Genomic DNA, 18117 nt, shown 5'->3' with positions numbered 1-18117 from the left:
GGTGTGACGTCATCCTGATGTGATGTTTGCCGTTCGTGCTGTTGGTGGTGGTGGCGTCGTCTACGTCTGCATCTGGCTTGGTGGCGTCGCTGTGGCGGCGTGATCCGGGCTGCGATCATGAACGTTCCTGTTCAACCGCGTGTTCCATACGCGTACCCATATGACCATGAGAAGACTTTTTCTATCACTCTCTATGGAAAAATTTGGTGAGCTCGTTCGCCGCCATACTGAGAAGGAAGGAAAATGAACGACGCTCTTCGATTCCATAGTGAGCAAACTTGGAAGCCCTTAGAGAGCCGCTTTTCACTATGGAAAGAGCTTCTCACAAGAGATCGGAAGCCGTGAGAGCGCGTAATCTCGCTGTACATTGCCTGTGTGCCTACGTGCGAGTGTGTACGCCGGAGAGAGCCCGCCGCGGAGAGCAGCGGCAGACTCTCGCATCTCGCCTGTATGATCGAGCGAGAGAGGGATTAGCGCTTGCTTTTTCTCGCAATGGGATCGCGGTTTCGGAGATCGTTTCAAACCATTTAGTTTTAAACTTTTCTTACTAAATAGAAAAGGAGAATGCATCTCTTTAAGTTATTAACACTTAAGGAATGATTATCTAACAGATAATTGTTTTTTTTTTGGACTGTAAATATGCCGCATCAACCAGCATTAATCGACTCAGAATCGTTATGCAAACTTCCTTTGCCATACATTTATGTAAGAATGGTTGAACTGCCCTTTATATGTAAAGAGTTATAGAACATTTCATTCCTCCATCACATGTTTGCCGCGAGTAGCTTCCCGTGAAGTGGTTTCTAACCCTTTAGCCCACTACTAACGTTCCGCAAGCTGACCGTAAAGGTTTACTCTTCTTGTACGAACGATGAAACAAACGATAGTAAATCAGTCCGATTCTACAAAAGAGTGGCTGTATTTCTCCCCAGACCGGCGGCAATTTCTGCAATCCTTTTACCGCATTTCTCAAAGCAAAAACGGTCCATGTCTAATCGAATGATGTAGACGCCAAGCCACATACCAACATAATATCGCATGCCACCTTTTACGTGCGATAATGTTAACCATAAAGATGTATCGAATGCATCTTTGCCTGTGCGTAATAAAATGTAGTCATCTTACAAATCTTTGCTTCGCGATCGTTGAGGTTGCTTCGCAGATTTAAAGAGGACTACACAAGAGGAAACACTTGAGGACACATGAACGCTACACTCGAAAACGATGTTACAAAGAGAGGTAACGTAATGCAATATTAATAGACTAACGAAAGGTGAATGCAGCTCCATATCATTTGGGAACGGTTCAAGAGATATGCTGCGAGACCATTGCTGCTAGCCTTTGGGATTAGCTCGTGTGTCTCTCCGTGTAAGAGTAGTATTCACTTAGTGTGGGCTAAGGTGTTTAATTTTCTTTCCACATTTACTTTTCATATTTTTTTTTATAAATGCTGATTCTTTCAAGAATATTGTGTGACAGTTTTGAATAAATTGAAGCAAAACTGATAAAGATATTGATTTTTGAAAGACCGCCTTTCAAAACTTTTCTCAAAATGTACCCATCGTATGCTACGAAACTGAATCTGAATCGATCGATTGAAATGATTTGATTTTAAACACTTAATCTGTACATAACCCTGTCTAGTTTTCATAGAGATTGTTGATAATTTTTATTATAAATTAAGTCAAACTTGTTCTTTGAAGGAAAATCGAAAAAGGACCAGTTTTTCAACTTCAAAAATATGCCAAAAATCGGAAAATTGGAAATTCCACAAAAACTCCACGGGGGTAGCTAGATAAACTTATAATCTAACTAAAAAATATTCATTTGTATACTTCCGATGATTCACTGGAAAGATATGATGGGCACCGCAAAAAGTACATTTTTACAGCCCATCGCCTCTCTGGCTTGAATGCCATGAGAGTAGTTTTTAACAAATGTTCCACAAAATACAATCAAAACTTCAAAAATGCACTATTATTAGCCGCGATTTCAGCCCCGCTCTAACGGTTTACAACTCATTTGTAATCAATTAAAACCACATTTACTTCCAAAGGGTCAAGGGAAAGTTGTATTACTTACTATTTTACTTGCAATCATGCCGCCCAGATAACAGCCCACTGAACAATGAGTAGACCCCTCTGCCTGCGACGCAGCGAGAGGAAGGCTGAGGAGGTTGAAAACGAAAACCCCGCCGCCTGCGACGGGATTGAGGAAGGGGCAAATGCGACGTTCACTATGGAACAGCTCGTAGGCAGCGGGGGAAAGAGCGGAAGAAACCGCGAGGAGGAGGAGGTTTCGCGCGCGAGCTTGTGGGACGCGGCTGCGGAGGGGGAAGGGCGGAATGGGAAGAGAAGAAGGGCGAACGAAAACGAACGCGAGCTTGTGGGTTTCGATTACGAGGGGTGGGAAGGGCGCAAGAGTCGAAGGGCGATTCGAACGGCAGCGCGCAAGAGAAGGGAACAGAAAAACGAGACGGAGCAACCTCGAGCAAAATTCGGCAAAGTCCCGATCGCGGCAGTCGAAATTTTTCTAAGTCCCGGGAAGCACGCGTTCCACAGACGGTGCAGTGCAAGTGCAGCCAAGTGTTTGTCGACAATGTAGTGGAAAGTGATTGTGAAGCTGTAGGTGTTGACTGCAGTCCACATGCAAGGTAAGATAAAACAACATTACATTACCCCGGAAGTAATCTAATATTTTGATATGTTTTTTTCCTCTCCGACATGTACACGAGCATTCTGCATCGAACGGTCAACCTAAAGGTCACAGAACACGCCAACGATCGAAGTACGCGTATGGAACACGCGGTTGAACAGGAACGTTCATGATCGCAGCCCGGATCACGCCGCCACAGCGACGCCACCAAGCCAGATGCAGACGGACGAAGACGACGCCACCACCACCAACAGCACGAACGGCAGACATCACATCATGATGACGTCACACCATGACGACGTCATCACCAAAGTATTATGGCGTCACGGGGTGGGTTCGAAATAATTAGCGAAAATAAACGCCACCGCCATTGCGCGATGGCTTACCGACCAATCAAAGCGTACTTCATTTTGGGTAGGGAAAGAGTATAGGAAAGAAAGAAAGGGAGCTATAGGAGAGAGCGAGACAACCACAGTCCACGCCTCCGAATCGCTCTAGTCTCCGTTCCTTGGGCCCCTATAGTCTCGAGCTAGTCTCGTGGGTTATTTGCCATAAGCGCGTTGTTCCGGAGACTAGAGCGAGACTAGAGCAAGACTACAGCATTTCTATAGTGAGAAGATCGTCTCACTGTTATCTGGGAGTGAGACGATCTTCTCACTATAGAAATGCTGTAGTCTTGCTCTAGTCTCGCTCTAGTCTCCGGAACAACGCGCTTATGGCAAATAACCCACGAGACTAGCTCGAGACTATAGGGGCCCAAGGAACGGAGACTAGAGCGATTCGGAGGCGTGGACTGTGGTTGTCTCGCTCTCTCCTATAGCTCCCTTTCTTTCTGTCTTATACTATTTCCCTACCCAAAATGAAGTACGCTTTGATTGGTCCGTAAGCCATCGCGCAATGGCGGTGGCGTTTATTTTTCCTAATTGTTCTGGACCCACCCCGTGACGCCATAAGACTTAGGTGATGACGTCGTCATGGTGTGACGTCATCATGATGTGATGTCTGCCGTTCGTGCTGTTGGTGGTGGTGGCGTCGTCTTCGTCCGTCTGCATCTGGCTTGGTGGCGTCGCTGTGGCGGCGTGATCCGGGCTGCGATCATGAACGTTCCTGTTCAACCGCGTGTTCCATACGCGTACTTCGATCGTTGGCGTGGTTGACCGTTCGATGCAGAATGCTCGTGTACATGTCGGAGAGGAAAAAAACATATCAAAATATTAGATTACTTCCGGGGTGATGTAATGTTGTTTTATCTTACCTTGCATGTGGACTGCAGTCAACACCTACAGCTTCAAAATCACTTTCCACTACATTGTCGACAAACACTTGGCTGCACTTGCACTGCACCGTCTGTGGAACGCGTGCTTCCCGGGACTTAGAAAAATTTCGACTGCCGCGATCGGGACTTTGCCGAATTTTGCTCGAGGTTGCTCCGTCTCGTTTTTCTGTTCCCTTCTCTTGCGCGCTGCCGTTCGAATCGCCCTTCGACTCTTGCGCCCTTCCCACCCCTCGTAATCGAAACCCACAAGCTCGCGTTCGTTTTCGTTCGCCCTTCTTCTCTTCCCATTCCGCCTTTCCCCCTCCGCAGCAGCGTCCCACAAGCTCGCGCGCGAAACCTCCTCCTCCTCGCGGTTTCTTCCGCTCTTTCCCCCGCTGCCTACGAGCTGTTCCATAGTGAACGTCGCATTTGCCCCTTCCTCGACCCCGTCGCAGGCGGCGGGGGTTTCGTTTTCAACCTCCTCAGCCTTCCTCTCGCTGCGTCGCAGGCAGAGGGGTCTACTCATTGTTCAGTGGGTCCCGGGAAACCAAATTGAGTGATTTGAAAAAAAAAAGTTAATACCATCTCGAACTTCACAGAAAAGCTCTGATGTCCGAGTACACGCTATTTTGACAAGGGAGTAAACACTGATGAGAGCTCGAGATAACATTAATTTTTTGAACCCATGAATCTAAACGTAAACGGATGAACCCTGAGAACTTTTAAGGCGTGGCCAAAAATTTTCTTGAAAAACGAAAAAGAAATGGCGACCGCCGCCATTTATGATCGACGATCTTCTGTCCGTCTCATTCCCTCCCCGTTCTAGCTCGCTCTGTCGTCATCGTCGTAGGTCGTGATTTGTCGGTATGTTTGTCTGCGTTGTGTATGAATGTTGATGAATGAATGTGTATGAAGTGGAATGATGTTAAGGAGATGATAGGATTGGGGATGGGAATTTCTAACACGCAACACACTGAACTAACTACTTTGCTGATGATCAATTGTTCATAAACGCTACATCAATTCGTGAAATCGAGACCGTGCGTTGTGACAAAAAGTTCATACATTTTGAATTGTTCACAATGGCACAAACATGCCTTCGAATGATCATCATGATTCACATTGATTTTACTGAAAAACAAACATTATGTTCAACATAAAATTGGTGTCACGCATCATGTGCGTATTGGAAACTGCGCACACGATCATCACGCACAACAGGAACATTGTGCAGATCAATTGCACCATAAAACGGTGGTGACAAATCAACGCACCTTTTGGCCAATCGCTATACGCAATGTGCGTCTGGATGGATGCACTTCGTATGCATCTTTCTTGCGCAGCAAAGATAGAAGAGCTATCGAAGAATTGTCGTTGGTTTTCCCAGGAATATGCGACATTACCTCCCGGCGGTTTGAGCACAAAATTCAGCCATTCTTGAGCATGTTTTCCGCCTATCAAAATGCGGCAACACACGACCAATTCGCGATCGTTTTCTTCTGCTGTTAGCTGCATCGACAACGCCCTTTTCGGTGGCTATCACCAACGCGTAGTAAACACCTTGGTGCACACGCCCCACAAACCATGGAATCCATGTTTTCGTATGCTCACTGTAGGAGTGAACGCGACGTCCGATGAAACCGCGCTATACGAAAGCGCCATTTGCAGATTTGTGTGTGAGCGCGAACGAGATGGCTGATGAGACGGCAATACTTTCGGCTGCGTTCATCGGCGGCATCATGATTCCGCTTGAAACGCGCCGAACTTTGTTCGAATCTGGATGCGACACCGTGATTTGATTTACCTTTTTTGGCACAATTACCGCGATTTCCGACAATAAAAGCGCATCAAATGGTCGTATGATAATGATAGACCTTGTCGCGAATGAATTTGATCTGCTTTTCAGTCAACTTTAGCCGTTTTATCTATTGCACCGCAGCTGTTCGCATTCAATGAAACAGCCGCAAGAACATGCATTTTTCCATGTTTCTATCCTCATTCCTTCGTCAAAAAGGATTGCATGATGTACATGTACAAATCTACAACATTTTTCCTGATTATCCGAGTACATTTACCTGCCACAATTTGGCACAAAACGGCGAGGAACGGAGCTGTTTTTCTTAACATAAAAGAGACGGGAATGATGATCCGTTTCTTCGCACTGTTTGCCACGGCTGTAACGAAGCAGATCATCATCGATGCACCGGCCAGGATATGAAAACGGCGTTAGAAAAGATCCGCCCTAGAAGAGCTAGGCAGTGATGAAAACGCAGCGCGATCTCCGCCCACGACAGCAAGAAAAGACGCGCGCGTTTCTTGCGTGGGCGAGAGTTGGGAAAGGGGCGAAGATGTTCTTCTTCACTACATTTGAAAGGGTTAAGAGTGGCGCGGGAAAATGGCTAAAACCAATGGATGGTTTTGCTTGCTTGTGCAGTTGCCCAATCAGAAGAGAACAACAAAACAGTAGCAGAACAATCGGCAACAGCATCCGGTGCCAAGAACGAAACGGAGAATGCAGAACAAAGGACAACAATCAGCGCAGGATGTACGAACAATGGGGGGGGGGGGGGAGGGGTTTGTAGCGAGGAGAGCGTGTGCACCAAGGTGTTTACTACGCGTTGGTGATAGCCACCGAAAAGGGCGTTGTCGATGCAGCTAACAGCAGAAGAAAACGATCGCGAATCTGTCATGTGTTGCTGCATTTTGATAGACGGAAAACATGCTCAAGAATGGCTGAGTTTTGTGCTCAAAACGGCATCTTTTTATGTTGCATATTCCTGGGAAAACCAAATATAAGTTGTTGCTATATCCTACGTTAGCTCGTCTATCTTTGCTGCGCAAGAAAGATGCATACGAAGTGCATCAATCCAGACGCACATTGCGCATAGCGATTGGCCAAAAGTTGCGTTGATTTGTCATCACCGTTTTATGGTGCAATTGATCTGCACAATGTTCCTGTTGTGCGTGATGATCGTGTGCGCGGTTTCCAATACACACATTCGAAGGCATGTTTGTGACATTGTGAACAATTCAAAATGTATGAACTTTTTGTCACAACGCACGGTCTCGATTTCACGTATTGATGTAGCGTTTATGAACAGGTGATCATCAGCAAAGTAGTTAGTTCAGTGTGTTGCGTGTTAGAAATTCCCATCCCCAATCCTATCATCTCCTTAACATCATTCCACTTCATAGACATTCATTCATCAACATTCATACACAACGCAGATAAACATACCGACAAATCTCGACCACGACCACGACCTACGACGATGACGACAGAGCAAGTTAGAACGGGGAGGGAATGAGACGGACAGAAGATCGTCGATCAGAAATGGCGGCGGTCGCCATTTCTTTTTCGGTTTTCAAGAAAATTTTGGTAACCCGAGAAACCAAATTGAGTGATTTGAAAAAAAAAAAGTTAATACCATTTCGAACTTCACAGAAAAGCTCTGATGTTCGATAACACGCTATTTTGGCAGGTGAATAAACACTGATGAGAGCTCCATATAACACTAACTTTTTGAACCCATGAATATAAACGTAAACGGATGAACCCTGAGAACTTTTAAGGCGTGGCCAAAAATTTTCTTCAAAAACGAAAAAGAAATGGCGATCGCCGCCATTTCGGATCGACGATCTTCTGTCTGTCTCATTCCCTCCCCGTTCTAACTTGCTCTCTCGTCATCGTCGTAGGTCGTGGTCGTGGTCGAGATTTGTCGGTATGTTTGTCTGCGTTGTGTATGAATGTTGATGAATGAATGTCTATGAAGTGGAATGATGTTAAGGAGATGATAGGATTGGGGATGGGAATTTCTAACACGCAACACACTGAACTAACTACTTTGCTGATGATTACTTGTTCATAAACGCTACATCAATACGTGAAATCGAGACCGTGCGTTGTGACAAAAAGTTCATACATTTTGAATTGTTCACAATGTCACAAACATGGCTTCGAATGATCATCATGATTCACATTGATTTTACTGAAAAACAAACATTATGTTCAACAAAAAAATGGTGTCACGCATCATGTGCGTATTGGAAACCGCCCACACGATCATCACGCACAACAGGAACATTGTGCAGATCAATTGCACCATAAAACGGTGGTGACAAATCAACGCAACTTTTGGCCAATCGCTATGCGCAATGTGCGTCTGGATTGATGCACTTCGTATGCATCTTTCTTGCGCAGCAAAGATAGAAGAGCTAACGTAGGATTTGGCAACAACTTATAGTTGGTTTTCCCAGGAATATGCAACATAAAAAGATGCCGTTTTGAGCACAAAACTCAGCCATTATTGAGCATGTTTTCCGTCTATCAAAATGCAGCAACACATGACAGATTCGCGATCGTTTTCTTCTGCTGTTAGCTGCAGCGACAACGCCCTTTTCGGTGGCTATCACCAACGCGTAGTAAACACCTTGGTGCACACGCTCTCCTCGCTACAAACCCCTCCTCCCCCCCATTGTTCGTACATCCTGCGCTGATTGTTGTCCTTTGTTCTGCATTCTCCGTTTCGTTCTTGGCACCGGATGCTGTTGCCGATTGTTCTGCTACTGTTTTGTTGTTCTCTTCTGATTGGGCAACTGCACAAGCAAGCAAAAACATCCATTGGTTTTAGCCATTTTCCCGCGCCACTCTTAACCCTTTCAAATGTAGTGAAGACGAACATCTTCGCCCCTTTCCCAACTCTCGCCCACGCAAGAAACGCGCGCGTCTTTTCTTGCTGTCGTGGGCGGAGATCGCGCTGCGTTTTCATCACTGCCTAGCTCTTCTAGGGCGGATCTTTTCTAACGCCGTTTTCATATCCTGGCCGGTGCATCGATGATGATCTGCTTCGTTACAGCCGTGGCAAACAGTGCGAAGAAACGGATCATCATTCCCGTCTCTTTTATGTTAAGAAAAACAGCTCTGTTCCTCGCCGTTTTGTGCCAAATTGTGGCAGGTAAATGTACTCGGATAATCAGGAAAAATGTTGTAGATTTGTACATGTACATCATGCAATCCTTTTTGACGAAGGAATGGGGCTAGAAACATGGAAAAATGCAAGTTCTTGCGGCTGTTTCATTGAATGCGAACAGCTGCGGTGCAATAGATAAAACGGCTAAAGTTGAGTGAAAAGCAGATCAAATTCATTCGCGACAAGGTCTACCATTATCGTACGACCATTTGATGCGCGTTTATTGTCGGAAATCGCGGTAATTGTGCCAAGAAAGGTAAATCAAATCACGGTGTCGCATCCAGATTCGAACAAAGTTCGGCGCGTTTCAAGCGGAATCATGATGGCGCCGATGAACGCGGCCGAAAGTATTGCCGTCTCATCAGCCATCTCGTTCGCGCTCACACACAAATCTGCAAATGGCGCTTTCGTATAGCGCTGTTTCATCGGACGTCGCGTTCACTCCTACAGTGAGCATACGAAAACATGGATTCCATGGTTTGTGGGGAAAAGACTGAACCCCACAAACCATGGAATCCATGTTTTCGTATGCTCACTGTAGGAGTGAACGCGACGTCTGATGAAACAGCGCTATACGAGCTCTAGATCGAGCAGTTTTGTGTATGAGCGCGAAAGAGACGGCTGATGAGACGGCAATACTTTTGGTCGAGTTCATCACTGCTGGAGTGTTTGCGCTCGAATTCGAGCCGAACTTTGTTCTACTCGATCAAAATTTGAATCGAAACAGAGTTGGCACCGTGATTTGAATTGCCTTTTTTTGCATTATTTCCGCGATTTCCAACAACAAAAATGCATACGATGCACGTCCAATAAATGGTAAACCATTCCACGAACACATTTTACCTATTTGTAGGCTAAAACCTAAGCTAATACCAATAAATCGTGCAGGTGCCATCATACCACGAAATTCCGTATTACCTGTTTAAAACATATTCCTAAAACACCTACCACAACTACTGCGTACTAATTACGGCATACCTGTTGCCTGTGTTAAAAATATGCTGCGTACCTGTTACCTACGACATATACTGCGTACCTGTTACCTGCTACACAATGTTACGTGTCGGGGGAAACCTGGTACCATGTACATACGACAAACTGTTACCTGCTACCTGTGTTAAATACTTAGCATCCATAGCTACATCTTTTTGCCTACATTCTTCATCTACCTTTGGCACCTCCATAGACTATAAATGAAACACTTTTAGAAATATAGAACACTTAACCTTTAACGGTCAACGAACACAGTCGTCTCATTTGTGCGAAAATCATTTGTGAAAAGTAAACTCGTGCAACAAGAAAGTGTTCTTAATCGTGTACATTCAACGGTCAACGAACACAGTCGTCTCATTTGTGCGAAAATCATTTGTGAAAAGTAAACTCGTGCAACAAGAAAGTGTTCTTAATCGTGTACATTCAACGGTCAACGAACACAGTCGTCTCATTTGTGCGAAAATCATTTGTGAAAAGTAAACTCGTGCAATAAGAAAGTGTTCTTAATCGTGTACAATGAGTGGAATTGGGCCGAATAAAAATATAGTTTCGGAGTCAACTCTTCGTCGGAAGGTAGATAGCATGGATGAAAGTGAAATAACCAAAGTTGCTGAAAAACACACCGATGAAGAGTTCTGGCAGTGTGTAGAAGAAAAGCTGGGCGAACCATCGAGACGAAAAACACAGCTTGTCGAGTTAGTCGAAGGTCCATCAGTTGAGCAGGACAATCTATCATTTGAGCAGGACGAAAATGTCGTTGAGAACTCCTGTGACGAAGGATTCGTAATCGAAGAATACATTGTTGATTCGTATTCCGACGAAGAAATGATTGTAGAAGATTCGTCTTCCGATGAAGAAATAATTGACGGAGATAGCAACAACGTTGAATCGTGGGGTACCGATATGGCATCTTTTTTAAAAATATGGAGCTTGAAAAAAAAAGTACCGCACGCTACGTTGACTCCATTACTTAAGGGGATGGCACGATTCTTGCATCAAAACCAACTGCCAAAAGATGCTCGAACGCTGTTACGGACACCACGTGTCCCGGTAATTATAACCCCAATTGAGGGTGGAGAATATTGGCACAGAGGTCTGGAAAAATGTTTGCGTTATTTATTTTCTGATCTGTCGCAAGACAAGACAGTGTCGTTAGACTTCAATGTGGACGGAGTCTCGTTGTTTAATAGGACCAGCAAACAAACGTGGACGATTCTTGGGAAGGTGTTTGAAGAGCCACGAATGGATGTGTTCCTTATCGGATTGTTTTACGGCGATTCGAAACCCAAGCGAATCGAAGAGTTCCTTGGACCGTTCGCTGAAGAATTGAAGGGTCTTATGAATGATCCTATCAAAATAAATGATAAATCTTTGAATGTACAAATCAGGTGTTTCATCTGCGACACACCTGCGAGAGCCTTCATACGTGCTACCATCGGGGCCAATTCGTACCGAGGATGCTTAAAATGCAAAGCAATTGGTGAAAAGGTAGGTGTAAGTGCAAGTGAAAAACAACAGGTTTCCTATCCCTTAAAGAAAGCTGACGATCGCACTGATGAAGAATTTCGTTTGTGGAAACCGTTCGGATGTGCTGAGAGGTTTCCCTTTTTACTTCGATGATGGAGAAGTGGTGTAGATGTTCTCGCTGTAGATGTTTATTGCACGATTTCTGTGTGTATCGCGCGTGCGATAGTAGATACTACTTGTGCCCTGCAGCGCGTGCGCGGGAGCATGTTGCTCGACCGAGCGCTGCCGATGGAAAGGGAAGAGAGCTTGACCGCTCCCTTTGACGTCTATAGGGTTAAGCATGTTACGCACGAACGCTGGAGTTAGGGTGGTTCCCCACAGTACTCCCCTCCTAGTCGGGACCGCGGACGAGGTCCAGACGATACCGGAGTGAGGGCGTAACGGCGATGACGATCGGGTATCGTCGATCCCGGTGGTGCTACTCGTTGCAGCGCTGGGTTCTGGAGGCGCCGGGGTGTGACGGCGTGACCGCTCCAGAAGCGCCGGCTCGATGCGGCGGCTTTGATGAGGGCTGCTCGTTGCAGCGTGGAAACCTGGAGGCGCCAGCGGTGGTGGCGAACTGCTCCAGGGGCGCCAACATGTCGTAGATCCGGAACCTGGTCGATGGAAGTCCTCAGAAGCGCCACTCGTTGCGGCGGTCGATTCGTCCTTCCTTGGTTGAGTGATGAACAAGCTCACCCAGCTAGTGTCGGTGGGTCCTTTCGTGTGGCCCGACCGTAGCTGTAGGTAGCCTCGTTTCGGTCGATGTCGATGAACGGTATGTCTTAGTCGTTGGGAAGTCTGGAGGCGCGGCTAGTTGCTGCGAACTGCTCCAGGGGCGCCAGCGCGTTGCGGCGTCTTTGGTGATGGCTGCTCGTTGCAGCGTTGAAAACTGGAGGCGCAGCTAGTTGCGGCGAACTGCTCCAGAAGCGCCGGCTCGATGCGGCGGCTTTGATGAGGGCTGCTCGTCGCAGCGTGGACACCTGGAGGCGCCAGCGGTGGTGGCGAACTGCTCCAGGGGCGCCAGCGCGTTGCGGCGTCTTTGGTGATGAAGGTCGTGCACTGCTCTAAGGACAGTCTCCCGGTAAGCTCTTGTGATGAAGGGGCGCAATCGGTTGCCGTTGTCGTCACAAACTAAGCTTGCGTTAGAGCCAGGAAGGACTGTGGTGCGAAGATTTAGGCCAGACTTGTCGTTGGCGCGTAGTAGCGACATCGTGTTAAGAAGTTAGCGAACACGGCGCGCGGTTCTCTCGGTGAGAGTGTGAGCAGAATGCTGGCACGCGAGCGTGGCGTTGGCGGCTTCCAGGAAAAAACACGTTGGGTCGTGTCTTACTGGCACGCGAGCGTGGCGTTGGCGGCTTCCAGGAAAAACACTGCACCGTTGCTGACCCAGCTGTTACCGGGAAACCAGCGCGCATGGCTTACCCGTAGCTGTAGGAAGCAAGATGGCGGGCGAGTTCTTCGGCGTGTTTTGGGTTACACTTCCCCATCACGTCGGGGTCACCAATGTGGAAACCGTTCGGATGTGCTGAGAGGTTTCCCTTTTTACTTCGATGATGGAGAAGTGGTGTAGATGTTCTCGCTGTAGATGTTTATTGCACGATTTCTGTGTGTATCGCGCGTGCGATAGTAGATACTACTTGTGCCCTGCAGCGCGTGCGCGGGAGCATGTTGCTCGACCGAGCGCTGCCGATGGAAAGGGAAGAGAGCTTGACCGCTCCCTTTGACGTCTATAGGGTTAAGCATGTTACGCACGAACGCTGGAGTTAGGGTGGTTCCCCACACGTTCAATGAGCTGTGACGGTCACCATCTTGAACAAATAGTGGATGGGAGAACGGAAAAAGTGTTAACTCCGTTGCTTCAGTTAGATATGAACATGATTGAAAATTTTATCGTTGGTGATTCCCTACACTTACTTCATTTGGGGATAATGAGAACATATTTGAAAGATAGAACGAAAGGCTTGCATAACTTCAAAAGATGGAATCCGAAAAATGTAGCAGCAATGGATAATATTATCGAAAGTATCAAACTACCATGCGAATTTAACCGTCGATACCCGAGCCCAATCGATAAGCTTGCGCACTGGAATGGAAGAGAGTTCGCCACCTTTCTTAATTACGTGGGGGTTGCTGTCTTAAAAGAGTTTCTGGATGACAATGAATACAAGCACTTCCTCAATTTCTTTACTGCAGCCACTATTTGGAACAACAATATCTATAAAGAATATCTTGATGAAGCGCAGCAAATGATTGATTAATTTGTGAAAGAGCAGCATAGAATAACTAAGAAAATCGCCAGCAACTTGCATAACACAACCCACGTCACAAAAGAATGCAAGCAATTTGGTCCATTACCGCAAAATTCAACTTATCCGTTTGAAAATTTCCTCCACGAAATAAAAGGGACAGTACGCCATGCCCCACAAACCATGGAATCCATGTTTTCGTATGCTAACTGTAGGAGTGAACGCGATGTCCGATGAAACAGCGCTATACGAAAGCGCCATTTGCAGATTTGTGTGTGAGCGCGAACGAGATGGCTGATGAGACGGCAATACTTTCGGCCGCGTTCATCGGCGCCATCATGATTCCGCTTGAAACGCGCCGAACTTTGTTCGAATCTGGATGCGACACCGTGATTTGATTTACCTTTTTTGGCACAATTACCGCGATTTCCGACAATAAAAGCGCATCAAATGGTCGTACGATAATGGTAGACCTTGTCGCGAAGTAATTTGATCTGCTTTTCAGTCAACTTTAGCCGTTTTATCTATTGCACCGCAGCTGTTCGCATTCAATGAAACAGCCGCAAGAACATGCATTTTTCCATGTTTCTATCCTCATTCCTTCGTCAAAAAGGATTGCATGATGTACATGTACAAATCTACAACATTTTTCCTGATTATCCGAGTACATTTACCTGCCACAATTTGGCACAAAACGGCGAGGAACAGAGCTGTTTTTCTTAACATAAAAGAGACGGGAATGATGATCCGTTTCTTCGCACTGTTTGCCACGGCTGTAACGAAGCAGATCATCATCGATGCACCGGCCAGGATATGAAAACGGCGTTAGAAAAGATCCGCCCTAGAAGAGCTAGGCAGTGATGAAAACGCAGCGCGATCTCCGCCCACGACAGCAAGAAAAGACGCGCGCGTTTCTTGCGTGGGCGAGAGTTGGGAAAGGGGCGAAGATGTCCATCTTCACAACATTTGAAAGGGTTAAGAGTGGAGCGGGAAAATGGCTAAAACCAATGGATGTTTTTGCTTGCTTGTGCAGTTGCCCAATCAGAAGAGAACAACAAAACAGTAGCAGAACAATCGGCAACAGCATCCGGTGCCAAGAACGAAACGGAGAATGCAGAACAAAGGACAACAATCAGCGCAGGATGTACGAACAATGGGGGGAGGAGGGGTTTGTAGCGAGGAGAGCGTGTGCACCAAGGTGTTTACTACGCGTTGGTGATAGCCACCGAAAAGGGCGTTGTCGATGCAGCTAACAGCAGAAGAAAACGATCGCGAATTGGTCGTGTGTTGCCGCATTTTGATAGGCGGAAAACATGCTCAAGAATGGCTGAGTTTTGTGCTCAAAACGGCATCTTTTAATGTTGCATATTCCTGGGACCTACGACGATATGACGACAGAGCGAGCTAGCTAGAACGGGGAGGGAATGAGACAGACAGAAGATCGTCGATCCGAAATGGCGGCGATCGCCATTTCTTTTTCGTTTTTGAAGAAAATTTTTGGCCACGCCTTTTAAAAGCTCTCCAAAAATTCTTGTACAAAGTCGAACTCTCATCACTCCGAAGCCACATGTCAAAGCACTACAAAGTCCAACATCAAAGCTTTTTTCGGCTTTGTACAAGATGTTCGGCTTTGTACTAGATTTTTTTTTTCAAAAGCTCTCAATTTGGTTTGTCGGGTGGCAAAAACCCTCTACAACAGTTCCCGAGAAACCAAATTGAGAGCTTTTGAAAAAAAAATCTAGTACAAAGCCGAACATCTTGTACAAAGCCGAAAAAAGCTCTGATGTTCGACTTTGTAGTGCTTTGACATGTGGCTTCGGAGTGATGAGAGTTCGACTTTGTACAAGAATTTTTGGAGAGCTTTTAAAAGGCGTGGCCAAAAATTTTCTTCAAAAACGAAAAAGAAATGGCGATCGCCGCCATTTCGGATCGACGATCTTCTGTCTGTCTCATTCCCTCCCCGTTCTAGCTAGCTCGCTCTGTCGTCATATCGTCGTAGGTCGTGGTCGAGATTTGTCGGTATGTTTGTCTGCGTTGTGTATGAATGTTGATGAATGAATGTCTATGAAGTGGAATGATGTTAAGGAGATGATAGGATTGGGGATGGGAATTTCTAACACGCAACACACTGAACTAACTACTTTGCTGATGATCACCTGTTCATAAACGCTAGATCAATACGTGAGATCGAGACCGTGCGTTGTGACAAAAAGTTCATACATTTTGAATTGTTCACAATGTCACAAACATGCCTTCGAATGATCATCATGATTCACATTGATTTTACTGAAAAACAAACATTATGTTCAACAAAAAAATGGTGTCACGCATCATGTGCGTATTGGAAACCGCCCACACGTTCATCACGCACAACAGGAACATTGTGCAGATCAATTGCTCCATAAAACGGTGGTGACAAATCAACGCAACTTTTGGCCAATCGCTATGCGCAATGTGCGTCTGGATTGATGCACTTCGTATGCATCTTTCTTGCGCAGCAAAGATAGACGAGCTAACGTACGATATAGCAACAACTTATAGTTGGTTTTCCCAGGAATATGCAACATTAAAAGATGCCGTTTTGAGCACAAAACTCAGCCATTCTTGAGCATGTTTTCCGCCTATCAAAATGCGGCAACACACGACCAATTCGCGATCGTTTTCTTCTGCTGTTAGCTGCATCGACAACGCCCTTTTCGGTGGCTATCACCAACGCGTAGTAAACACCTTGGTGCACACGCTCTCCTCGCTACAAACCCCTCCTCCCCCCATTGTTCCTACATCCTGCGCTGATTGTTGCCCTTGTTCTGCATTCTGCGTTTCGTGCTTGGCACCGGATGCTGTTGCCGATTGTTCTGCTGCTGTTTTGTTGTTCTCTTCTGATTGGACAACTGCACAAGCATGCAAAAACATCCATTGGTTTTAGCCATTTTCCCGCTCCACTCTTAACCCTTTCAAATGTTGTGAAGATGGACATCTTCGCCCCTTTCCCAACTCTCGCCCACGCAAGAAACGCTCGCGTCTTTTCTTGCTGTCGTGGGCGGAGATCGCGCTGCGTTTTCATCACTGCCTAGCTCTTCTAGGGCGGATATTTTCTAACGCCGTTTTCATATCCTGGCCGGTGCATCGATGATGATCTGCTTCGTTACAGCCGTGACAAACAGTGCGAAGAAACGGATCATCATTCCCGTCTCTTTTATGTTAAGAAAAACAGCTCTGTTCCTCGCCCTTTTGTGGCAAATTGTTGCAGGTAAATGTACTCGGATAATCAGGAAAAATGTTGTAGATTTGTACATGTACATCATGCAATCCTTTTTGACGAAGGAATGAGGCTAGAAACATGGAAAAATGCATGTTCTTGCGGCTGTTTCATTAGCCGTGGCCACACGGGGCGAAAATTTGCGCGCAAATTTGCACATTAATGCCAAAATGTTTTCGCTTCGTGTGGCAGGCGTAAAACCCCGAAAATTTATGCCGAAATGTCAAACGTATTGTTTTCATCTGTGTTTTGGCCGCTGAAGTTGATTTCCGAATAAATTTTGCAGTTTTTAACGATTTTGTTGCTGTTGCTGTTATATTTATATTAAAAATGCAAAAACAATACGAAAAGAACCTACATTTTCGTAAATAAAGCGTTCGATAGCGTCAAGGGTTCAGCGAAAAAGTCCGCGGACGTATAAAAGTTTGACAGCGTGTAAGGGTTAAGCGAACCCGTTTTGGCATTAATTTTTTCGTTTGCGCTAGGGTTTTCGCCCCGTGTGGCCACGGCTATTGAATGCGAACAGCTGCGGTGCAATAGATAAAACGGCTAAAGTTGACTGAAAAGCAGATCAAATTAGTTCGCGACAAGGTCTACCATTATCGTACGACCATTTCATGCGCTTTTATTGTCGGAAATCGCGGTAATTCTGCCAAAAAAGGTAAATCAAATCACGGTGTCGCATCCAGATTCGAACAAAGTTCGGCGCGTTTCAAGCGGAATCATGATGGCGCCGATGAACGCGGCCGAAAGTATTGCCGTCTCATCAGCCATCTCGTTCGCGCTCACACACAAATCTGCAAATGGCGCTTTTGTATAGCGCTGTTTCATCGGACGTCGCGCTCACTCCTACAGTGAACATACGAAATCATGAATTCCATAGCCGTGGCCACACGGGGCGAAAATTTGCGCGCAAATTTGCACATTAATGCGAAAATGTTTTCGCTTAGTGTGGCAGGCGTAAAACCCCGAAAATTTATGCCGAAATGTCAAACGTATTGTTTTCATCTGTGTTTTGGCCGCTGAAGTTGATTTCCGAATAAATTTTGCAGTTTTTAACGATTTTGTTGCTGTTGCTGTTATATTTATATTAAAAATGCAAAAACAATACGAAAAGAACCTACATTTTCGTAAATAAAGCGTTCGATAGCGTCAAGGGTTCAGCGAAAAAGTCCGCGGACGTATAAAAGTTTAACAGCGTGTAAGGGTTAAGCGAAACCGTTTTGGCAT

This window comes from Anopheles darlingi, chromosome X (genome assembly GCF_943734745.1).
Source record: "Anopheles darlingi chromosome X, idAnoDarlMG_H_01, whole genome shotgun sequence".
NCBI classification, from domain to species: Eukaryota; Metazoa; Arthropoda; class Insecta; order Diptera; family Culicidae; genus Anopheles; species Anopheles darlingi.
Note: the sequence above shows the minus strand (reverse complement) of the source record.